The sequence below is a fragment of the Rattus rattus genome, chromosome 12 (genome assembly GCF_011064425.1).
Source record: "Rattus rattus isolate New Zealand chromosome 12, Rrattus_CSIRO_v1, whole genome shotgun sequence".
In the NCBI taxonomy this organism is placed as follows: domain Eukaryota; kingdom Metazoa; phylum Chordata; class Mammalia; order Rodentia; family Muridae; genus Rattus; species Rattus rattus.
In genome coordinates, this window is record NC_046165.1 from 26,325,732 (window position 1) to 26,352,176 (window position 26,445).

At 37.1% G+C, this 26,445-nt stretch overlaps 1 protein-coding gene and 1 pseudogene across 1 annotated transcript in view; one reads left to right on the forward strand and one right to left on the reverse strand.

The window, feature by feature from the left end:
• The window catches only part of Dach1 (dachshund family transcription factor 1), a 365,099-nt gene that overhangs the window by 55,380 nt on the left and 283,274 nt on the right, over window positions 1-26,445 (forward strand). The window lies entirely within an intron of this gene.
• On the reverse strand, window positions 14,633-14,925 carry LOC116913841 (annotated as a pseudogene).

Here is a 26,445-nt window from a genome sequence, read left to right on the forward strand (position 1 = left end):
GGCCCTGTTAGGATTGGATTACCTTTTATAGCTGAATGTTATCCCCTGGTTCATGAATCAGAAAGTACTTAAATTAAACTGAACATTTGGGAGCAATCTCAGGATGTGGCTTGGTGGTAGAAAATTAATCATTATTTGGTGGTAGATTATTAAACTGTTCATGTGAAGGGGGTCTCTTACAGAATCAGAAAATTAACTTTGTGTCAGGTATACATCAACAATGTGGGGCGCCCTCTCTGTAACATGTTTTGTTAGGATTGCTTTCAGAGGGAGTGATTCAGTGACAGAAAACACACATTTATATAAAGTGAACATTAAGAGGTAATAATTCTCCATTGAGTAACTGCCAGAGTTTTAAGTTTCGTGGATCTTAAATAATTTTTAAAATATATCTTAAATTAATTTGTGCATTTATTTTTCTATAATAGTATTAAAATAAAATGGATACTCACTGACTATTTCAGATTCAATGTCAAGAAAGCTAACAAAAGATGTCATCTTTAGAATCCTAAGGAAGCCAGAATTTCTCTAAATTAGACTGAACATTGAAGAAATAGCATTGAAATTTTGAAGGAAAGCTTGATTTGATGCTGTCCTACACATCCCTTCTTCTTGATTTGACCTTAGAAACTCCTGTGTGGAGGGCAAAAAAGGTTTTAGCTTTATCCCATCACTTTATCACTCAAAATTAAACGTATCCAACACTATTTGATCTCCACATATTTATGGAGCCGTAATTTGGAGTTTTAGCCCTGAAATAGCTTTTGTTCCTCAAGTTAGCACCTTTGCCCTGTCAGTTTGTTTCTGGGGAACTGCGCTGACACCCGGAGATAAGTACTATCAGTCTCGAGCTATCGACTGAACGCCGATTGTTAAGGAGCAGTCATTAGTAGAGAGAGACAGAGTAAGGAAAGATTGCTAAGGGCATACTTCATGCTATTTTCCACACCCAAAAGTTAGTACACTGGAGTTTACAGCACTTCCCTTCCTGCCCGGCCTGAACAGAGCTTCGCAGGCTGTTTGTCTGGTTTCTCTTCTGTTTCCCTTAAGGAGTCATAGATCCCATGGTCTCTCTCACTCGTTCACTTTCCTGAGCAGAGATGAACGTGAAGGGAATTCTGTCTCCCGGAGGATATTAGCCTGGTCGGTTAAACATAGTGGGTCTTTAATTCATCTCAGTTTGTTTTCCACCTGTCAGTTTTTCTGCTTCTTCTTTTTTATATGCCTAAGCAGGGGTGTAGGCTGGCTTCCCTGGGTCTCTTTGCCATTTGCTATCTCCAGGGCTGCTCAAGGTGCTATTGCGTGAACGGGAATCTGGATATGCGGGCGAGTTCAAATGGTACTATGAATTTAAGTTCGTGGGGCACACTACTTTATTTTTTATAAACTGGCATTGGCTAAAATAACACAAGACCTGACAGCCAATGGAACATCAAGAATGACCAAGTCAAGGATACCATTTTTTTTTTACAGTAGTTCATACTATCTTCATTCTGCAGTTGAGAGAATGTTGTCAATAGAAGTATGAGGTTCTCAAACAGTTAATAAATATATTTTTTTAAACCATATATTTGATTCCAACCTTTCAGGCCAGTTCTTACTCTGTCAAGGATATAGACATATTTTTCTTGCTGTGGAACTAAAATATAAATTAATGCCTTTACTTAAAGTATACGGTTATTTGAGAAGGGGAAGCTACTTTGATTTCCTAAGAGTAGAGGCAGAACAACTCCTCTCCTTCTATGCTCCCCGACTAGGTGAAGAGTTCCCCTCAGTCCATAGCAAACCACAGGTAACACTGGCAGTCCTTCTGTGGCTAAGAGCTGCATATAGGCATTTGTTACACACACACACACGCACACACACATATATTTTGCAATCTTTATTACTAGGAGCTCTCAGAAGGAAAGTAGGTAAGTGCAAATGCCAACACATGTTTCTCTTAGTGACATTGAATAGCCTGGTTAAGGTAGGAAAACAAATGTGCTTACTGTGATTTATCACTTCTGACATCACTATGGACCATACTGCTCTCTGGGAGGCAAAATGGCTGCCCCTGAGGACAGTGGTGTAACACTACTTTGATTATTTGAAACAAACCATTAGGCTTTGATGAAAAACTATTACCATAGTGGGTCCTGCATGGGGGAAGGGGCTTGCAGATGACTGGTAAACAAACTGAAATGTCTCGCTCAGAGTGCAAAGAAACCAAAGCTTGGTATTCAGACAAAACTAAATACATGAAACAGTTGAATTTTGTTTGCATTTGTTAATCATATTTCTAGCATTTGTCTAGGTGAGGACACAGTTGCTCTAGTGTTCCCTTCTATAAGCAATTCATTCAAATGAGAAGAAGTGCTGTCCAATTTGGCTTTCAAATTAAGGTCATTTTATTACACCTGCGAAAAGTAAGTTCCTAAGTAGGATTTCATTTCTTTTCCCAGAAGACTATGCTGTATTTACTTAAACACACACGTGTTACCAAACCTAACTATGAATTATATTTTCATTTCTCTCCTGTGGTTTATCGATGCAGATTATATTTGACTTATCAGCCCCCCAACTACTCAAATTACCCCACTGTGTAGAAATTTTCCTAAACGTGTAAGTTAAAACATTTAAGGACCCAATGCAGGTCGATTTTTAGCTATAATATGTTAATGTATACTGAATGTCAGATTAGATGATTTTGTTCAACATTGTAAATAAACTCCTGGTTTAGAGCACGTTATTTAAATAGCTTTACATGGGAGGTGTATTAGTCAGGGTTTGCATTCCTGCAAAAAAATCTTGACCAAGAAGCAAGTTGGGGAGGAAAGGGTTTATTCAGCTTACACTTTCGCATTGCTGTTCATCACCAAAGGAAGTCAGGACAGGAACTCACACAGGGCAGGAACTTAGAAGCAGGAACTGATGCAGAGGCCATAGAGGGGTGTTGCATACTGAATTGTTTCCCCTGGTTTACTCGGCTTGCTTTTTTGTTTAAATAGAACTGAGGACTACTAGCTTAGGGATGGCACCACCCACAATGGGCTGAACCCTCCCTGCTTGATTATTAATTGAGAAAATGCTTTACAGCTGGATCTCATGAAGGCATTTCCTCAAGGGAGGCTCCTTTCTCTGTGATAACTCCAGCTGTGTCAAGTTGATACACAAAACCAGCCAGTGCAGGAGGGTACTGGAAAGAGGACAATATTTACAAGAATGGCAGTAGTGACTTTCACAAATAGGAAATACTGATGTGAACCTAGACCATAGTCATTGGGGACCACACAGCCTAAGAGAGGAAGAGGAAGAGATGGTCCCTTGGCATGACCTGTGTCAAGAGAAAATTGATGGAACTTGGAAGAGAGCAAGAAGAGGATTTGGAGGGAGGAAAGAGGAATGTTGTCATAATTTTAAAATTTCGAAAATACAAGAAATAATACAAAAGAGGGAATTGATTGGCTAAAAAGGCACAGTGTACCTCCGAACCTTCCCTAAGGCAGTTAACACATCCCTGAAGAAAAAAACATTCCAACACACAAAAACTACTTGTTCTGTAGATAGTGTATTCAAATAAGAGTTTTAAAGCTACAAAGTATAGCTTATAGTTTTCAAAATCTAAAGATTTCCGTGTTAACAGGCCTGCTTTCTTAATTAGACACATTAAATTTGGATGTAGATGCTGTACGTACAACGGGCTTAATTTCCAAGTGAATGAAGAAATGTCAGTTTCTCAGAGGCTAAAGATTTGCTTTTCCCACTGCCTGCCGCCTGCCTGTCAGCCTGAGATTCGGCTTAGGACTTTTGAAGGACCGTGGTTTTGCCATCCTCAGGGCTGAAGTCCTCCTCAGAAGCTTTTCGCTCAGAAGGCAGAGCAGAGCAAGTGATATTAGCGAGCGGTTTTATTTTTAGTGCTTCTCCCATGAGCCCACTGTACCCCTTCAGTATGTAGAGGAAAAACGGCCTTTCTAGGAGCTGAAGATAGCAGAGACTTGTGTGAGTGGTGACAGACCACCCTAATTCACTTACCTAGGTTGCCGAACCTCCAAACAGTTAAACGGATGCTGTCTCAAGTATTATGAAATACAGATACTATTAGGTGAACGTTGCTTTAATGAAATGAATATCATCATTCTTTGCAAGCGGCTCCCATACAAGGCAGTTGCTCTAAACTTCAGCTGCCAGTTTTTATGCGAAAGTACAGAAAATTTTCCTTAAGGAACGATTTTCTGTTTAATCTATGCCTTATATCGGGAAAACCCAATAAATTGCGTATTTGTGATTTCCCCCCTGTTTTTTTCCCTCTCACTATTTCAATTGGTAGGCACAGTCTGAGGTTTTATTATCAGTGACATACATTAAATTATCAATGAAGAAAGGGCACTTTCCCATTGAAGGTGACTCCAATGTTTTTATTAACTTAATAAGGAGTGTTCTGTCAACGACCTTATTCTTTTATGGTACGTTGACAGTCTTTTGATGTGGTCTTCTCTCTCTTGCTCTTAGCCTCATTCTTCGGGTCTGCTGGCACTTCTGCTATTATGGAATCATTTCCTGGTTGAGTGAATGTTTTCTCAAGGTTTGAACTTAGTGTGGAACCCAAGGATGCCTTACCAATTAAGTTGCAAGTTGATTTTGGTTTTAGCCAGCTTGGCATCAAAGGCTGAGCTCGGCAAATTAATGAAGCCCATGCTGTAATGATTAGTTTTCAGTTCCTGCAGCCAATATGTTATATAACAAGGGGTGATCTGGTTTAGCAAGTTGTAAATCAGTAGGCTATAGATTTAGCCATGCCCGTATAGCCCAGAAGAGAAGTATTATAAACTTCCTATGCTTGGGAAAGTTGGGACTAGTGATCTCTGATAAGTAGACTTGTTTCCTTGAGTCTGAAATCTAACAACTTCCCATGTAATTTATTCCATTATTTCCAATAAAAATGTCTCCTAACTCACACTATAAAAGAGAATCTAAGTGGGTATAGTGGCCCAATTTCTAATCTTAAAACTCCAGCAGCTGAGAGGACTGAGAATTCTGAGCAAATCTGGGCTGGGCTATACAGTAAAAGCCTGTGCCGAGCAGTAACAGTCAGTACAGCATCCCAGGACAACTGATCCCTGCGAAAATGACTGAGAATAACAATCCTTCCTGGAAATCATTGTGTAAGAATAATCTAAATATCTTCTGGGTGCATTGAACAGGTTTAATTGTGAAGCATCCATAGATTTAAATTTAAGGTTTCTGTTGCTCTCTCTTCCCACTTACAGTTAATGAGAATTCCAACAGTTAGCTTCAGTTGAGCAGTCAATGTGTTCTGCATGCCTTCCTGGTCAAGTACTCTTTTGGGTACTAAAGAGAAAATGGCAAACAAGGAGCGTTTTCTTTTCTCCAGGATCTGCTGTGCTGTGGAATACTCTCTCTCTCTCTTCTCTCTCTCTCTCTCTCTCTCTCTCTCTCTCTCTCTCTCTCTCCTCTCTCTCTCTCTCTCTCTTCTTCCTGCATATATATGTATGTGCACAAATATATTTTCATATATGTAAAAATTAAAATGTAATTTAAACTTTGTACTTTTAAAGGTGAAGAATGCATATAAATAGCAAGTCCAAATAAATGTGATGGGTCAAATTTTGATTCACTAAATTTTATGAGTAAACAATTGTACAGTGGTAGGAAAGAGGTGCCTTCTCAAAGAAAAAAAAATCATAAAAAACAAAGAACAACAAACCTGCAGGTATGCCATGTACAAGTGTGGAAATGAGAGGAAAGGCAGGTTACCTGTCTTCCTGGATGATGTTTGAGCCTAGGTTTTCAGTATGACTACTGTAGGGGACACTATCCAGTGGGATGGGATGGCAGGAGTCCAGACTTAAGAGTAAATACATGTTTTGTGTAACCTAGACAATGACTATTTGAAACAGAATGATGGAGGCAAGCCACTGGCAACATCCTGACCCTAAAATAGTGCTTTAACTTTTTTTCTACTGGTGTATTTAAGAATCATGTAGAAGAACTCAAAGCTAGTCTTTAAATCATAAATACGTCATAAAGAATCAAGATTTCAAGAGAAAACAATCAAATCGAGGGATATGTTTTATATTCATGCATGTAGACTATGTGGAAGATTGTTTTGTTGGTATAAAAGGATTCATTTACTATCAGGCAGTCAAATTGACATTTCAATGAATGCTTTAAGAGTCTGGTTTTTATGCAGCATTTGGGATCGGCACTGACACGCCAAAGGCAGTGGGCTCAGGGTGTTAATTCTTTCCATGTTTCTGCTTTACGTGTGCATGGGTACAGCTGTCTGTGCTGCTGCCAGATGTCAGAGTAGCGGCTTCAGGAAGCTTTTCCGCAGATCTGCTATTTCCCAGAGGTGAAATATTATAGCGTAAAATAACATTCCACATATAAATTCAAGTTGTCTGTTTCTTTCTCTCTCTTTTTGTGCGTTTTAGGTGTTAATCAGAAACAAAGTGCTCAGACAAGAGTCCAGCCTCGTCTTGTACTCTTCACAGAACTGTTGCCTATAATAGCCCAAACAATATAGTCCACAGTGGCAAAACTTCATAAATAGATAAATAAAATTATATACATCTGTAGAATGGACACAGTGTTTGGCAAAAAGGAAGAAAACCTACTGGTACTATAGCACAGTTGAAATTTGAAAACACGTTGTAAAACCAGTGGGGCCAGAAACAAAAAAATGTATGTGTATATCATTCAGTTTATGAAAAAAATTGATTACAAATAAGCAAAATCTTAAAATGTGATTAGTTCCTGCATGCAATTACAGAGTGTAGTACTATATTACTAATGGACAGAGAGCTTTTTATATAGTGGTGGACAAATAAGATTTAAAATTAGGTTATCTATGGCTGTGGAGATGTTCCCCTGGGCAAAACCTCTTGTACAATCCTAAAATCCTGAGTTTGGATCTACAATACTCACTTAAAATCTGCCTCTTCCAGATGTGTCTGTAACCTCAAAACTGTCATGATTGAGGCCCGCAGGTATTAGAAGCTTAGTGGCCGGCCAGTCTGGCTTCTGGTTATCGCAAGAGGGAAGGGTAGAGACAGACCAAGACATCTGACATCTTCCTCCCGCCTTGACACAGGCAATGCAACAATGTATATGGTGTATATAGGTATATGCCACTCCCACAAAATTAGTCCATGGTGAGACTGAGTAGCTTTCTAAATTTGTCAATACTCTCTATTCTCAAAATTTCTCATATGGGTGAATGTATGCCACAGGAATGGTGTCTAAGTCAAGCTATAGAAAGTACTTATTTTATAAACCAATGAGGGAGCTAAATAATACAGAAAATCCAAAGAAGGCATTAGACCTTGGAACTGGAGTTGTAGGTATCTGTGAGCTGCCAAGTGTGGGTGCTGGGAATAGAGCCTGGGTCCTCTGCAAGTGTGTCAAGTTCTTCTAGCTGTGAAGCCATCTCTCCAGACATGCTTTATAATGCTAATTAAAAATGCACTCAGAAGTGGAACAGTAAGGAAAAAGCACACGCGTAGCGATACTTTAAAAGTCATGTTTCCCTTTCTTCCTTGAAATTTTTTATTTTTAATTTTGCAATTTCACCATGAATAAAATTAATAAATTAATAGTGAACTTCAATCGACAATAAGTTTTCAAGTCTTTCTTTTATTAACTCCTCCTTTATTTAAGGCTCAGTTCATTAGGAAGTCTTTGAATGAATATATATATATATATATATATTATATATATAAAATCAAAGTAAGTTGAATGTAATAGTAGTAAAATTCATCTGTTAATAAAATACACAAATGTTGGAATCAGCCATACAGAGCCCAAGGCATTGCGTGTGTTTGGACAGAGCCATGACTTTACTGACTTCAGGAAAGAAAAGATCAAAACCATCAGGGAGTAGCCTTTCCCTCCAATTGTATAAAGTACTCCTCAAGTAAGGAGTTAAGCTAAGTCTTTTGCTAAAGTAGTAATCGAAATAATACCTTTAGAGTTCGGCTCAATCTACAAGAAACAAATTAAAAAATAACCCATATTTTGGAGGAAAGAGAAATTCTAGTTGACTGTGTAGAAAAACTAAATAAAACTCAAGTGCACAAGGGTGAGTGCTGTCCCTCGGAGCTCTCTCCACCTTGCTAGTCACCGGCTCTTTTATTTCTTTTTCTTGCTGAATAGATTTACTGAGATCCTTCTACATACTGGCTACTACATATAGGCTATGTCTTTGTCCATATATAATACACAGCACATAGCTGTGTATTTCCTGTGATTACATATGTCTAGATTTCTTCTCCTTATTCAGTTATCATGGGGTGTTCAGAATATTAGGAAAAATTCCTCATCCTTTTTACTAATTATTGCAGCTTTTTTAGTTTGTTTATTTTGAAAAGCTTAGTTAACCTTGAGTATCCTTTTCTGAGTCTAAGTTGATTCCTCTTTTAAATAATATTAATAGTGATATAGAATGTTCATAGGGATAAATAAAGTTTAATAATTTAATGTGTGGGGCTTGGGTTTTGGCTCATTGTAGACAGCCATGAAAGTCAAAGTCAGACTGGGAATGAAGACGTAAGAATATGTGGAAGTTTCAGTATGCTATATTGAAATTTTATATATATATATGTATATATATGTATATATATACATACACACACATATATATGACATAGTGGCATAACTTTATTACATGATATGTAGTAACAGATCAATTTTCAACTATTGCATAATGAAAAAATTGGTAAGGGATCTCTCCTTGACATCCAAAAGATTAATGGAGTTTAACTATGAATTTAAGCTATTATTGATATAAATCCTGATAAACAATTAGTCCTGTTTAAGGAAATATATTTCAATAATGGTTTTTCTCCTTTTAAGCTAGTATAAACCTCCGAATGAATAACCTTTCAAACTCAAATTAGCTTTCATTTGTTTACTAATGCAAACCACTTTATGTTATCATTACACATTGAGTATAATATATGTCAGTTGCCACTACAAGTATTTATTTTTTACTTTTAACACTTCTGATAACTCGCCTTGAAATTCTCTTTTGATGGTAAAGAAACACACTAATTTTATCTGCCATCTGTCTCTTTTAGCTGTGTGTTGAATGTGACCTCTGTATACATGTAGAACAATATGTTAAATAACTTTCTTAGATTTCTCAAGTTTTAGAAAAAAGTGTAACATCCAGGAACATTTCATCCTGTGATTTTGGTAATAATACATGAAATAAACAAAATCATTTTCTTGGTACAGTAAAGTATCTCCAAGTTTGACCTGGATTTTAAAAATTGGAAGCAAAAGGTCAAATAATTCTATACTCTACTTATTTATTTAACTGCTTGTTTACTTCAGGGAAAGTTTTATTAGTAAGAGTATTGCTTCAATTATGCATATGTATAGAATTAGAAAAAATAATTCTTGAGTATTTTATTTCTTACAAATTGAGTACTAGTCAGCACACATAAAATTATAAAAAGGCATGTTACCTCTTTTGTGGTCATACTTTTCTTTATTTTAAAATATATTCTCGGAGAGAATGGTCCTGCCAAGTCTGGACCCCCTAGTGTAGAAGAATGTGGCGGGGAGGGGGGAATATTAGCATATTGTTTTCCAAATTAGCATTTAAGTTCTTTACATTTTCATAGAACTTTTATATTTTGGCTAACAAGATCATTAACTTTTTGTTCGTTCTGTTACTTAGCTTTCTCTTTTTTTCCTATTGCTATCACCTAGGCCTGAGTAGCCTCTTACTCATTTACTTCATCTGAGAGACATTGACATCCTTACATCTTAACCTTCCTTTGAATTGTGGTGTCTACCCTGACAGGTTAATTTCAAATTCAGTCTCGGTTGAGCATATGCCACGTATTATGTTTTGCATAACATAGAGCTGTACAAGAGGTCCTCATAAGAGTGAACCTTATTCAAGGAGTATTTTGTTTTTACCCATGGACATTTTCTGGAAGTGTGCAATCCATTCTGTATAGTAAACTACCTGAGATTTATGAAAACCCAAGAGCAATGGCTGCCAGCAAAACAGACTTCTTGCACTTTGCCTTCATTTGAGAAATCTGTTACAGAGGAAGAAAGTACTATAAAGATGTCACTCCCCCACGCCCGAGTTTCAGGTATTCGATAGCTGTTAATTTATACCGTATTCTCCAAGGTGAATTGTAGAGTTTTTGTGATGTGAGTATGGCTGTTCAGTACAAGTTGAGAAGAAACATCTTTCCCCAAACTCTGTATTAGTTTCTTTAAGAGAATATTTTAATAATGGATAAGAAAAATTCACAAACAGACTTATAATGAGATTTTATTAATATATTTGTTTCCCTATTTTACATACATACACACACATATATGTATATGTATATGTATATATATATATATATAATATTGCTTAAAGTTAAATGAGGAAAAGAAGACTATTATAGTCCATGTGGTTAGCAGTTACCAAGAGAAATATTATACAATTACTCTTGCAATGAGACTTTAGGAGTCCTAATACTTATGATGACTATATTTAGGAGAGAAATTCTATTCTATTCACTTAAATAAAGTGGATCAGGCTCTGTTCATCTCTACATGTCAAAAGGAAAGACAGCAAGCATTTCCAGATCCTAGCAACATTCTAAGTAAAATTAAAAGTTGTGCAGAATATTGTGCAGAAATAGAATATATTCAACTGAAGGAATTATAATAAAGTTAACAGGCTTTTTGTATTTAAATCTAAGAAGAGTCTGATTGTGGAGGGAAACTGAGGCTATCTCCATTTGTTTCTGTCATTTGCAACTGAAAACTGGGGCTATATTGAGTATCTTTGTCAACTAAATGGGGATGGAAACTTTTCAGTAGTGGGATTATTGACAGAATACTAAGTTACTTTTCAATTCTTGTACAGTAGAAAAATTGCATTACAACACATAGGAGGTTGTAGATGTGGGTAAACTCTCTTGAATAGAGTCATCATTTCATCGTTGGACAGGGAGTCCAAAAGACATCTACCATGCCCACTTTTTCCCCCTGGAGTTGGGCCTGTCTTATTGCCCTGGGGTGTTATGAATAGATTCAGATACCAAGAACTACTGTCTCATCTTACTAGCTTCTCTTTAGATGTTTAAAACTTGTTCTTCATGGATCAGACATAGAGGCTCACACTTTGAAAATTTCATTGGAGGCTTGGTTGGTGCTGTGATGAGTGTTCAAGAATTGAAGCTTGAAAGACCTTCTCTGGTCTCATATGCATCTCCCTTCTTCCTTTGGTGTTCCCATTGGTGTAAGCCTTTAGGAAATTTAGGGAGCAAAATATAATCCTATGATATCTGTATGCAAATTATAGTGGTATAAAGATAATGAGTTGATAATTTTAGGTTTTACTGGTGAGTATGTTCTTTTTGTTGGATTTCTATTTGAAAACCACATATTTATGGGCTAGATATGGTGTTCACTTGATAGAGTGCTTACCCACCAGGCATGATGTAATCTGATATCCAGAAGGTAGAGACAATAGGACTAAATTTTAAGGTCACCTTAGGCTATTTAGTGAATTTGAGGCCAGCTACAAAAGACACTGGCCAAAATATGAATAGTAAATTTGTCATTTACTATTTTTTGCCTTTTTGGTTATCATTTAATGCATGTCCTGAAAAACTGCATAACCATGTTTTAGCTCTCTTGCATATAGAATAACATCTCTGACTTACTGGTACTATGGTGAGGTCCTGGGAATGCATAGGACCCTCTAGTACACTTTGCAGAACGTTTTGTTCACCCATAACTCCTGTCTTCAGTCCTCTTGATCCAGTTATATTACATTGTTCCTTTAGCATACCAATACCTGAAATGATCTTGTTTTATTTCTCAGTTTTGTCTTCTAGTCAGCGTGGAAACCTTTAAAACAAGGAAGTATGCTGCTTCCACTGCTGGATACTCACTAGTGAGGGTAGCACTCGACATTTTATAAGGAATTAATTAATGCTTATTAATTCATGGACTTATGAAACAGAACATTTATGCTTTCCAGTTGCTCTTCTTCTATGAAGAATGAAGAATGACTTTTTTACACTCTAATGATATTTCTGTTTGCAGAAGGATAAACAGGTACAGAAAGGTGAAAGGCTCTTCTCCTTTCTCAAATCTAGCAAAATATGTAGTAATAGTTGTAGCCTTGAGAAACAATTGGAGGGTCCCTGTTCCAATCCAGGGTTATGTAAGTTAAAGAGAGCCAGGGTCCTAGCCAGGGTCCTGTGGTACTTGCTAGGTTTCATGCTGGATATTTTCCATGCACATCAGATAAACAATGAGCTGCATCCTTATCATTTAGCCCTCTCCCAAGGGAGTAGATGTTAAACTACATTATTGGCCTCCTCTGGCCTCTCTGTCTCTCTGTCTCTCTCTGTCTCTCTCTGTCTCTGTCTCTCTCTGTCTATCTCTCTCTCTGTCTCTGTCTCTCTCTCTTTCTGCTGCTCCCCTCTGCACACGTGTATGTGGTGTGTGTGTGTGTGTGTGTGTGTGTGTGTGTGGACTTGATGGATAGTGCAAGGAGAGGAAACAATGCAGAATGGCTGCCTTAAGTTTCATTTCTCTCCTTCCTTCTCGATGCTTTAATGAGGAAAAGCTTCATTGTGCCTCAAAACCACACAGTTTTTGCAAGGAAGTCTGTTTGTGTAAATTTTGTCTCTGTACTTTAAGGATGTGGAAATTGTCCTGTCTCTGTGCTCTGGTAGTCTTCCAGACCTGGCCTATTCAGGTGCCACCATACTGATTTTCCTCACCTATGGTGGTACTTTTAAAATGGTTTCCTGTTTCACCCAACTTCTCCAGATGCCAGCATTTGAGAAGGCTATAGTCTACACCAGGCCATGGGTCTATTTTGAAAACTAGAATGGGAACACAAAATGAAAACATGTGTAGATCAAATGATACAAGACAGCATCAGGGTTAAAATGACCTGAGCCAGGTGTGGGGATGCAAACCTGTAATGCTAACAGTTTCCACCTGAATCTGAGGCAAGAGGGCAGTTAGTTTAAGGTCTGGACTTTATGGTGAGTTCTTAGTTAACATAGATTTTTGTCGCAATGCAGAACAGAAATGATGATGATGATGATGATGGTGGTGGTGATGATGATGATGATGCCAATGATAATAATAATAACCCAAGAAAACTACAAAGAAGCCCAAACCAAAAGAAAAAGCCAGAAAACAATAAGCCTTATTGTTGTTCGTTTTTGCTTTCTATCACTGTGATAAACGCCATGGCCAAAAGCAACTTAGGGAGGAAAGGGTTTATTTCCTCTTAGAGCTTACTGTTAGCCACTTTAAGAAGTCAAAGTAGGTAGTCAAGGCAGGAACATGGAACCGATGCAGAAACTATGGATGAGTGGTGCTCATTTGACGGCTTTTCGTGGTTTGAATGCATTGTTATACTAACTTCCCACCGGTAGCACTATCCACAGTGAGGTAGACCTTCCCACATCGATGACTAATCAGGGGATTGCCCGCAGACTTGCCCACAGGATAATATTATGGAGGTCATCGCTTAGGTGAAATTTCTCCCCAGGTCTGTCTGGTTTTGTACCAGGTTGACGACAGCTCACCAACACAGTAATGGTCACACTCCACTTTACCACCAGATATGTTTGACTTACATTGACATTTTATTTTTGATAACAGAAAGTGTATTGGGGATTTTATTTCCTAGCAGTATTTAACCGGAGCAGCCAACCCATTAGCAAGCTCATGGCCATGCAGGAGCAAAGGAAGATGACCCAGTAGGGTGTAATAAGGTGGAAAAGACAAGAAGAGATGATGGCTCCGATGACAGTGGTTGCCATAAAGAATAACTTCTCTCTCCAACCACAGGAAATCCACATTCCTTACTGGAACCTGTCAGCGTGAATTCAGACACCACGTTTCTTCCTGCCTCTTTTACCCCACCTGCAGCAAAGCTAGAGACAAAAGAAATTGATTAGAACTCATTTTCACCAATTTTTCCCTCTTTTCGTATCTTCCACCATGTGATTCTACAGCGTTTTCTGCCCATCCAGCAATTATAATGTAATGCTGGCGCCATTTACCACAGAGACTCTACCAGGCCACCCTGCACTTACCTTAGCAACATTCCATTATTTTATTAATTATCTCCAAATCTTTTCATTCCTTGTGGGCTTTGGTGTCCACTTGAGTAGTGGCCCAAGTTAACATGGCGTGGCACATGGGTGTCCTTTACCCGTTTTTCCCAACAAAGAGAGATTACATTTAATTATATTTAATTCTAATTACCCAATACAATTTCAACACAAAGTGAACACAAAACTACTAAAGGCCAAGCTTTATATTTGGTTCTCATAAGAAATTTTGTTTCGATGATACCGAGTTCTCACCATTCACTTTAGAATAGGCCATCCTGCCATTTCAAAGATTTTCTTTCTCTCTCTCTCTCTCTCTCTCTCTTTCTTTCTTTCTTTCTTTTTGACTCCTTTTCAGTTTATTGCATGAAGGGGTTACACTAGTCCAAGTTAAAAGTGGACCCAAAGTGATTACATTACACAAGCTATGAGGTTTTTAAACTTGTAACAAGGGACAGAAAGGAAATTCTACTCATTGCAAGGAAATCCTCACTTAAGCTTCAGAGAGCCATAAGCACTTAAACTCCGTGAACCTTCAGCTGATGGTCCTTAGTCAATCCAATCTCTATCAGGAACTGGCATACGTTCTTGCGTTGGTCACCCTATAGCTGAATTACTTCTCCATATTCTGGATGCTCAGTTACACTACCATTGCAGGCAAGTTTCTTCTTAAACACCTTCAATAGTTTCTTCTGTTTCTCTGTTGAATTATTCTAAGGATATAATCCTCAGTGCCAGCAGGAAGCAGGTCATCATCCTTACTTGAATCAGCAAAGGGGTAGAAAGAGTGGAGGTTGTGGATAGCGGACATATGGTAAGATTCCTTTTCCTTAGTGGAAGTGGTCTGGGGTAGAAGGCAGGTGGTGGGGGGTGAGGGGAAGGAGCATCAAGAAGCGAGGAGCCTCTAGCAGGGAGGTAGCTGAGTACTACGCAGCAGCTCAGTGACTGGGGTCTGTTCTTTTCTAAGAAAGCAATCGACATTGAGAAGGCTACATCCAGTGGTCACCTAGCCCTATATTTAGACTTCTCTCCTCCTGAGAGTCTTAACAATGGCAAAGGGCCAGAGAGTTGCCCTGGAGTGTACTAGAGTGTATTAGAGTGCACTAGAGTGTTCTAGACTGTACTAGAGTGTGCTGGGTGTACTAGAATGTACTAGAAAGTACTAGAATGTACTAGAGTCTACTAGAATGTACTAGAGTGTGCTGGAGTGTACTGGAGTGTACTAGAGTGCACTAGAGTGTACTAGAATGTACTAGAGTGCACTAGAGTGTACTGGAGTGTACTAGAGTGTACTGGAGTGTACTAGAGTGTAGTGGAGTATACTAGAGTGTACTAGAGTATACTAGAGTGTACTAGAATGTACTGGACATAGTTGCATCCTGGGATGGATTACACAGTTAGTCCATGGCTCTGAGATTTTCCACATTCTCTTCTCTGGGGTATAGTCTGTGTTTTCTGAAGAAGAAAATGGTTGGACATACAGAACAATTCCATGCCCAGTTCTAATATTAGATTTTTCTTTTCTATCTATCCCTACTTGCTTACACATTCCCTAAAAACAAAGAATAAAAGTGTCAGATGCTTCTGTGCCTTACAATAGACTCTTTTGATCTCTGTCAGTTTGCTAAAGAAAACCCCAGTTACATCCATGACTTGATCACCCCCATTTATTAATAAGCACACAATGTTTCGGTAAAATATATGTGGTTTCTTTAATTTCTTGGTTATCTTCTAAATTTAACTAAAACCATCTTAGAATTGGTCAGTGAGAGTTTGTGTTGAGAACTGATAGGAAGGTTTACCTTCCCTGCATGGTTCGGAATTCAGTTAAGTGTTATTCCTGATACAGACTTTGTTGATGTCATGTATTGAGTTTTTTCTATATGAGAAAATATCAAACCTTTTCCTTGAAGATGAATCTGGAAACGATCCCTCAACTCAGGGTTCCAAAAGGCATTTCGGACCTCTTTTCAGTAAATCTACACCTCAATGTGATTCTCGGCTATTTTAAATTCTGATATTTTTCAGTCTTTTATGAATGGACATAAGCCTGATTATCGACTTTTTTGAAAATGTGGTATTTCGCAAAACTGTGTCTGCTAGGATGGGGAAGTGCTTCACCAATTCACTAAATTAGGAAATTGTGTCACTGTAGGCCACAGTACTGCCAAGTAACATTGTGCATTGAAGCCTGGCTCTCATTCAGTTTCTTCCCATGTTTTTTTATAGCCAAATGAATACTCGCAAACCCACACCTAGGAAACAGCCTGTGGATGCTGTTACTTGGACAGTCTTGCTCCAAGGAATATTTGGACATTAGCATAAAGGTTGCACATGTTATACAAAGTGTAATTAAAGAAGCTTTGATCCCCAAATGTCAACTAGCTTGCTAAGTGTCATAACAAAGTGTCAAGCATCTGGTATACAGTTAATTTGTCGTCATTAACTCCATATTGTTGATGTGACAGTTTGTTAGGGAAGCAAGCTTGACAGTTGCATTTTGTTCTTGATTGACATCCACAGACCTCCCCACCAGTTTAGTTTACATTCCTGTTGGAGTTTCCTCAGGTTGCATTTTTGCTGCTTAATTTCTCTCAACTTATCACATGAAGTGGCAGTAAACTTTCAAAAACATATGTTATAAGCATACAGAGTTCCGGCATCTTCATCCAAGGGAGTCTGAATGTTCACTAATGTTGGAAATGAGAAAGACTTGTTGATCCTTCATTAGAAATCAAAGATTTGCTCAAGTGATGTTGATAACATATGCATTATCTTCATGCCTAATGTTCACCAATGACATATTTATAATATGACAATTGCTATGACAATTAATCTAGTCAGCACTAATTTCTTGTATAGTTCCATTAATATTTCCACTTCTCAAAGGCTCAGAAAACAGATAACTGGATACTTCATCATATTCTTAATTGCATTGATTTAATTTAAAGAGTCCATTATAATCTAATTTCATTCCTTTAATGTTTTGAAATTTTAGTTGTATTGAATTATGTTCAACGTGGTGGATGCTAGGTTTTTACTCTTGTTATTAATATAATCTTATTTGAACGATGTTTTGTGAGTTATTTCAGACTTCAGTCTCCCACATTCTCCCATTATGCCAGCCATATACATATACACATGCACACACACACACACACACACACACACACACACACACACTTTAGCAAATGATAAAGATAAAGACTACATTAATTACTCAAAAATATGTTAATTTTCCTATTGTAATACTAATCTAAGCAAAACGCCTAATTTTTAAGCCTGTAAAAAATATGGTCGCAATTTACTCCATATGATTTTTATTTATTTAGTTAGCTTTCCTGTTTGGAATAACTTGGTCTTCTAGACAAAGATTATGAAATCACTAATTTTATTTTTTGTTAACAGAGAAGGCCATTTTTGGTTGACTGTCAGTATTATAAACCATTAATGTGATTACTTAAATCGATCTAATCCTTTGCCTAGCAATTATTTGTACACAAGTATAACATGCAAATGGAGAGACGCCGTGACTGAGCTCCTCAGGGCAGAATTCAGACATTCATTCTTCCCCTGTCCCAACCCAAACTGGCATTTTGTATTGGATATATACCTTCCTCTATGTAAGATTTAAAAGATATTTCATAAAAATAAAACCACTGGATTAGATAATCTCATGTTTACTATAATTTTAAAAGTATAAATTATACATGATTTAGGACTACCATTGTAAAAAGGCCATCTGTTTAAATATTGCTTGAACGTGTTTCATGGGACTTGTCGTCTGGTCTTTTGTGTGTTACTCTAATCGAATATTCTCATATATCACATTCTACACATTCAGTGACCTTGGGGGACAATGCTCAGATGATGTCATGATGGTAATTACTTTTGTTTGAGTGTGCATGCATGTGTGTGGTAGTGGACTCTTGTGTAGATGTCAAAGGACGAATCTGAGGGGTTATTTTTAACCTTGTGCTCTTTGGATGCAAGGTCTGTCTTGCGTTTGCTGCCCTACTGCTATCTGCCCAATGAGTTTCCAAGTCCCCTGTCTCTGCCTCCCATCTCACTGTATGAGTCCTGGCTTTACAGGTTCTAGTCATTTGGCTTTTCTTATTTACAAAGGATCAGAGGTTTGCACTCAGGTGGCAAGGATATTGCTTTTATCGGTAGAGTCATCCCCAAAGCTCGATAATGTGTATTTGAACTTTTTTGCTTGCTATGGTTACCTTTCTTTCCCAGTTGTACTGTCTTTGAGCAGGAAAAGGAGTGAGTTCTCCTTGAGAATGAAGAGAGGAAAACTTACTGATGGAGAGATGAGAAAAGTATCTGCAAATGGAGGTGAGAGCATGCGTGTTGATTTCAGAGGACCGTGAACCTGATGCTTGAGTCGGATTTTGAGGATGATAGGTCCGCATTGATCATCCACCTGATCATAACATTTGGAACAATTAATTGTAGTGGTAGGTGGGAAATTGTCTGACACTGTAGTTGTATAAGGTGGTTATAGCTACTAAGAGTAAACTTAAGGTACTTTCAGATTCGGTTTACTCTAGTCTCTCCTAAAGAAATGTGGTCACAGTCGTTACTTAGACATGGCACAGGTGATAATAAAGTACAGCTTCTAGAGCTCATTTTGCTCTTGATATTTTGAATTAATGACTTCTATTATATTTATTTGAAACTTCTGAATACATTTCAGCAATTGTACAAATCAGCATTCTCTGCATCGGCGATCACATATACAAAATATTGAACTCTGAAAAGTTTTGAAAGTGCTCTATGTCCTTCAGTATCAGATTGTCAGAAAGATTTAATTATTCGTGCAAAAAATCAACATCTTTCCGGAGCTGGGGACCGACATGCGCTTCCTAGGCAAACGCTCTACCACTGAGCTAAATCCCCAACCCAAAATCAACATCTTTCATTAGCATGCATAGTTATTCTCCGTCTCTAACTGGTAAAGATATAAGCATCCCCAAGAATCCTTTTGAAAGATTTTTTTGGTGATTTATTATCAGGAAAATTCAGTTTGTGCACTGTATTTGCATATATGACTACTTAGTGTGATATAAGAATTTCTCAGAAAAAGGATTTCATGTGGGGAAATGTTAAGAAGCTCTGGTTAGAGAGGTACCAGGGACTAAGCCACTACCCAAAGACTATACATGGACTGACCCTGGGCTCCAACTGCATAGGTAGCAATGAATAGCCTAGTAAGAGCACCAGTGGAAGGGGAAGCCCTTGGTCCTGCCAAGACTGAACCCCCAGTGAACATGATTGTTGGGGGGAGGGCGGTAATGGGGGGAGGATGGGAAGTGGAACAACAATATAGAAGGGGAGGGGGAGGTGTTAGGTAGATGTTGGCCTGGAACCTGGGAAAGGGAATAAGAATCGAAATGTAAATAAGAAATACTCAAGTTAATAAAGATAAAGAAGAAGAAGAAGAAGAGAAGAGAAGAGGAAGAGGAGGAAGAAGAGGAGGAGGAGGAAGAAGAAGAAGAAGAAGAAGAAGAAGAAGAAGAAGAAGAAGAAGAAGAAGAAGAAGAAGAAGAAGAAGAAGAAGAAGAAGAAGAAGAAAGAAAGAAAGAAAGAAAAAAGCTCTGGTTAGGCAATGTTGATCTAGGAACTATACATCTAATCATGATGATGGGACTCAGCCTGTTCTCAGTATGGTGTCTCCCTTTACCTGGTGCACAGCTCGAACATCTTCTGGCAAGGAAGAATCCCAAGGAGACCTCAGTACAGATTTGAATTATATTAAATGCTGAATCCATTTAAATATGGACTTCAAGGAACACTCACTTCATTTCGGAAGTTGTTGGCAACTACTTTGTGGCCCCATAATTGCCACTGAGTTCTCTTCTACTACAGATTACACTACATGATTTTGGAAAATAAAAATAAAGCAATGAAAGTGCAGTATAGGAGAATGTATTATGGTGGTTTATTCTGTAAGAAGAGACAGTAGAGAGCAACAGTTTTGGAATATTCAGTTGATACTGGATAAAAGGATAAATGACTTTCTTTTAATGTCCAGAGGAATACACACCAGCATCTCAGTTTCCTATTTCTAGTTAGTTAATTAATTAATTAATTAATTAATTTTTTATTTCTCCCAGAGGCCTCCTCTTGGGAAGGGTCGGCTGATGTTTCAGCTGGACCTTGGTGCATTTCTCTTTGGCTCTCTTATTAATCCGATCACTTTGCCTTGTGCATATTAGAAAGCTAACTTGGCTTTCAAAGTGCAAGATATGCTCAGTGTGCACATTAAATCCTCCTGGCAAGAGTCATCCCTTAACTTATTTGTTTACAAGAATGCCAACAGCCTGCTAGGTAACACTGTAGATCCTTTCGCTTTGCCATGGCAACATTTTTTTTTAATATTTTTTTTTCCTGAATAGGATCGATTCCTTCGATGCCACCTTGGTTTTTGTTGATTCTCTTGTGTGTAGATTAAGAAACGACTTCATGCTTTCTGAAAGACCTAGAGAACATATTCTTTCCCTCTTTCCCTTTGTGTTTGACAGTTTTCTGAATTACAGGCCAATTGGGGCAGTTCCAGTTAAAGCTGAATCTATATTTTATTTAAATGCACACAAATTTATAGCTTTCTTCCTGAAATTTAAGCGTGCATAAACTCTAGAATTTAATCAGTTGAAAAATACCAATAAATTGTAAATGAAGGGTAAAGTTTTAAAAACTGGATGGCCACTCTAATTGTTGAAATTAGTATTAAGAACACAATCTAAAACAGCTGCAAGAAATTTAATATAATTTATAAGTCCATTTTTGAAAGATTTCACCTATAATAGAGAAAAATTCAAAGCATGAGGAGTGGCATAAAATCTCGTTAGTTCATCTTTGTTTAATTTAAAAGTGCCTAAGACTCATTTGTAATGAAGGGGACAGTGTTTTAAATTTCAGTAGAATATATCATAACTTCCAGTCTTCAAAACATGTCATGCAAACGATAACACGTTTGCTAGTCTCATGTTGGTGTTACTTAGTACTTTCACTGTAGTTTGAAATGTCGTACCATAAGTATTTCTGTTTCCTCCATGGTAATTATTTTCAGAGCAACCTGGTGGGATGCAGAGCAAAAGTATAGTATAAAAAGAAGAACGTTAAATTCATAGAACTGAATCTATTTACTTCTCGGTCCTGGTGTGGTAGTGCAGGCTTTTAATCCCAGCACTTCGGGAGACAGGTGCAGGAGGATCTCTGATTTCAAGGCCAGCCTGATCTACAGCGTAAGTTCCAGGACAGCCAAGGCTACACAGAGAAACCTTGTATGAAAAAACCAAGAACTCATTTACTTCTAGGAGAGTTTCTCTATGTATTTTTGTTTTTAAGATAGATGCTGTCTGACATGCCAAGCAATAAATTATTCGATGGTAAATTACTAGTAATGATATAGAGAGATAATGTAGCCTCTGAGAATGTTTGTTTCTATTGGATAAATATAATGAATATTGGAATTACACTAATTTTAGGAAATAGTTTGTTTCATACAAACTTGTTTTATATCAATCTACTATATATAATCGCAGGTGATATTTTTCTGTTTTACACTTCTTTGATGAAATGCTAGTTATCCATTTTACAGTTTTATACAACTAGTTTAGAGTATCTTAGTGTTTCTTCAGTAGTAGTTTTATTTAAATCTCAAGGACCAGAAAACATTTAGTGGTTCTACATGTAATTAAACAATATCAAAAAAAGCCATGATCAAAAGTTGTATATTTATTACATTTGACAGATAAACAAATTAGGTGAAAATTTCTCCATTTTATAAATATAACCAGGAAACCTAACTAGGAGTAGAATGCGTATAATAGTATAGAAGAAATCTATTTTCTTCCTCTGAATGTTTATTAACTATTCACAGGAAGTTATTAAAATAGGCTTTTATTTGAGTGGATTTTCTCTTTATACTGATTTGTCCCATTGAGCAGGAACACTGGTAATCTGTCCTACTGAGAACAACAACCTTTGTAGATTATGGTATGTGGGGAATTAGCAACTAAGCAAAACACACAAATTAAGGAATCAAGGGCATCATAAAATGTATTGCATCATAAAATCTACTTGTGCTTCTGCTTTGAAACTGTAGTTTAATTTATAGTACTGTGTACTTGCTGGGTAACTCTATCATAGTTCATTTTGTTAAAAATAATGAAGTTGAAACGATATGAGCTTTGAGACATCATTGTGCCAAGGAGATTAGAGCAATCAATTTATTTTTTCTTGACCACGTTTACAAGCAGATTCATAGCACTTTCCCTATTGAGAATGTAAGTCCTTGCAATCCTCAGTTTACCTCTATGTGTTTTTATTACTTCTACTTAATACATTCTTCAAGAATGAAGTACACTCAAAAAACAGTCTGTGTTCAAGTGAACAAATTACCCATAAATGCAGTCCTCTGTGTTACAACTTACTGCTTTACTGAAGTTAATTATTTTTATCCAAATTTCATATATTAAAATTATCCTGTCGATCGGCTAGGGAGAGGCTTGGCTGCTAACATGCCTGGCCATGTGAGGATCTGTTTTTGGATCCCCAGGACCCACATAAAGGCCAGCTTTGGTAGTGCGGATTTACAACCCCAGCTTTGAGGAAACAGAAATAGCCAGATCCTGGAGTTCATTGCCCAGGCAGGCCTGCTGATGTTCTCAGCTCCAGGTTCAGATTTGAGCAATAGATGAAGCCATGAGACACAGCCATCTTGTCTCCAAACATTCATGTACATATGTGCAGACATGCTCATAACACATGCATGTACACAAAACCTATACCACCTTATCCCCTTCCCACACACAAAATAAAATAAGGTAAAATAACATACTTCTCTTTTTTCCCATCTTTATTAACTTGGGTATTTCTTATTTACATTTCAATTATTATTCCCTTTCCCAGTTTCCTGACCAAAATCCCCCTAACCCCTCCCCTTCTCTATGGGTAAATAACATACTTCTAAATGTCCCGTTTTTCAAATGTGGCACCATAAAATAGCTTTGCTTTTGGTATTCATTAAGCATGAATTCAAATATTGGCTTCGTATAAGGCATTTTACTGTTTTTTTTCAAACATAGGGATTAATTCCCTGTGATGTATTGTGAATATTAAAATCATACGTTTATAATTAGAGGTAAATTACTTGTGTCACTTCTTCAGGTCCAGGGTTCCTTTGCCAGTGCTGTGAAACTTAACTAAGGTGTGCAGTACGTGATGTGTCATTCACTCATCTCATGGTGTCGTGGCTGTGGTTATTTCAAGTACCAGCATGTTAATTTCTGCAAACTTGTAAAATTGGCAAAATGTGCCTTCAACTATTACTATTTCAATCCTTCTATGCATTAATTCATTCATAGACTGTGGTTCACTTTCCCGTATCCATCTTCTACACACCCGCAAATACACTTAGCACTCAAAATATTAATTATATAACCCATAATTAAATGGGCAACTTCCCTTTCCTTAATTTCTTTGAAAACTGGGATTTTTGTATTAATCTGTAGTTACAGATTTTACTCTGCTTACTTTACTTCATTTCTCCTAGAGCTATAGGACTGTATGCCCCCTATTTTCACTACTGAAAATTTATACCATCAAAGTATAACATATCTTGTAAGTGAATATGAAATAGTACTATGTATTACAAAGTCAGTATACCCGTGAGTCAAAGAAACAGAAAATAATAATGTCTTTTGGTTGGCAGCAAATGACATTCATTTATTTTTTTAATAGTCAGATCTTATTTATTTATTTATTTATTTATTTATTTGTTTGTTTGTTTTTCTATTTGCTTTCTATCATATTTATTTCATCTACTAGTGTATTTTAATTTAAAATCGTGTGTGTTCAGCAATAACAAAAAATATTTTTTTTAAATTTTAACGTGAAGGGAAATGATTTATCGCATATTTTCCGTTTGAGGTATTTCAGGAAGAACTGGCCACTTAAAAGATTTTATGAGTCATAAATCATTACTGAGTGTAGAAGTGTTAGAACTTTATAAAAGTAAAACGATTATCCTTTCTAGTCTGTCTTATGAAAAACACTTAAAGCTTGTAAATGGCCTGTGCTGAGAGTATCCTTCAGAATTACAAATATGTCAAGAAATCTAATTTGTATGCATCGGCTCTCATGCCTGTGTTTGTGTTGGCTTTAAGGAGCAGCATAGATTTTAATTGTGAGGTTTTAAGTTCTGCAATTAAAATTTACCCTTTTTACTAAGGGGGTTGAGTGATAGTTTTTGATTTAATGTGGACAGTTTAGACAAATTATATTTAAAAGAGCATAAAGAAGCACACAGCATTTCCCAATCCGGAGAAGGTCAAAGTGTCTCAGTCACATTTTTTTTGAAAGTTTTACCTTGAATAACTAATGATTCTTCCTACTGTATTGACTAAACCTTGCTGAAACAGGATGTCAGACTGCTTTAAAACATCAAGTCCTTTGAAATCAATGGCCAAAATGACCTTGAACACAATAGGGAACATGATAGTTTATATCTTATGATGTTATGTTGAAATCACAATGAAGGATGCAGAAATAGATTGCATTAGCTGTGCCTCTAAAGATGCTTATGTTTCTTTTCTGATTGCTTTTGTGTTTATAAAAATAATGAAAATTCTTTGCAAATTACGAACAAATTTGTTTAGAGCTTTGATCCCAGCAAAAGTGTAGTAGGAATTCTGAAGACAGGTGTTTAACTGGATCAAGAGAGACCATAAAATAGATAATTCTGGTCAATAATGAAAGTGAGGTCATAGGAAACAACTTTATAAAATAAGAGCAGGAACACGATCTTTTGGAGACTTTAAAACAGGAACACTCAAAAGAGGTATTATAAACGTGAACTAGCTTGGAGGTAAATTTCTAAAAATATGACAGAGAGAATAGAATTTCAAAGACATAGGCCTATTAGCACAAGCGATTTGACATCTACCTAACATAGACGAACTGGTGATTGTATCTGATGCCTGGGTCTTGGGTAGGAAGTGAGACCATTTACACAGCTATGCCTACTTAGATCAAGACAAGTCTTCTGGGCCAGAATGCTAAGCAGGGGCGATGTATTAATTGAATTTTGTTTTAGTTCCAAGGAAATTACTCGGAAAACATTGCTTGATGTGGCTAATACTTGCATTGGAGAAGCCACTCAAGAGACAACTATGACCATAAAGGTTGGAATTAGGTGAGCTTGATATAGTTTTGTTTCTTTAGGCAGGATCAGTAAGATAGGGTGAAGGCACTATGTCCAAGGAAAGCAGAGATATTTGACCAGAAAGAGATTTTAAATTGTTGGATAGGATTAAATGTCTTATGATGTGTATAATTATCTCTTAGCTTTTTAATGCTGATATTATCATCAATGTGATAGAGTAGCCAGTGGTGAACAGTTAGACCTTTCTGTCCAGAGATGTTTGAGGTGAAAAAAAAAAAACCAAACAAATATTTTGCAGCCAAGAGAGAATAAATTTTTTCTCGCTCTCACACACCTCTGTTGTCTGTGTGAAGTTGTAAAGATTTATGAAGCTTTCCGATTGATTGTTAATGTCAAATCACGGCTGTTATTTTTGCATATTCAGACATCTCTCTCCTTTTGTTCTCTCTTTCCTTTGCAATCTGTGATATATACTAGCAAGCAATGTAGAATGACAGGGGTGCCGAAAGTGTGAGGGACCAGACAAACGTGAGGCTTTATCATCTAGTTTAGTCTCTCTGAAGCCACATTTTGGACTATCAATATATTAGCAAATACCTTCTGGCTTGTTCTCATGCTTTTGTTGTAATATATAAGTCTAGCATCTTTAGGACAGTTGTGGATTTAACATGAAGTGAACCGGTGTTGATAGAATGGTCCTGATGTCACTTCTCCACTTTTTTCTACAAAGAAAGGCAGTCCTTGGGTAAACTAAGTACCAGACATTTCTATCTTATGCCTTGATTCTATTCAATCCCAGCATCCATCCACCCATGCTGGGCACTTGCCCCCTTCTTCATCTACTTCCTGTGTCCTGGGAGCCCATGATGTTATCCTGACCACATTTCCTATTTGAAAATAGAAACTCATCTCAGTTTATGATCCCTAGATTCATCATCGGCTGATGGAGGAAAGTAAGTCATTCCAGTATGTTAATAAAAAAGGTATGAGATATTGGAAGGATTCCATCATTTTGGAGTTCATTCCGATAAATCACTCTCGTTATGAAGATTTTATGCTGAGGAGGATGATGATAATGTGATAACATACAGAAGGAATATTTGGGAGCAGGTCAACCAGCAGTGTGGTTCAACCACATTGTGAGCTAATGCTCAT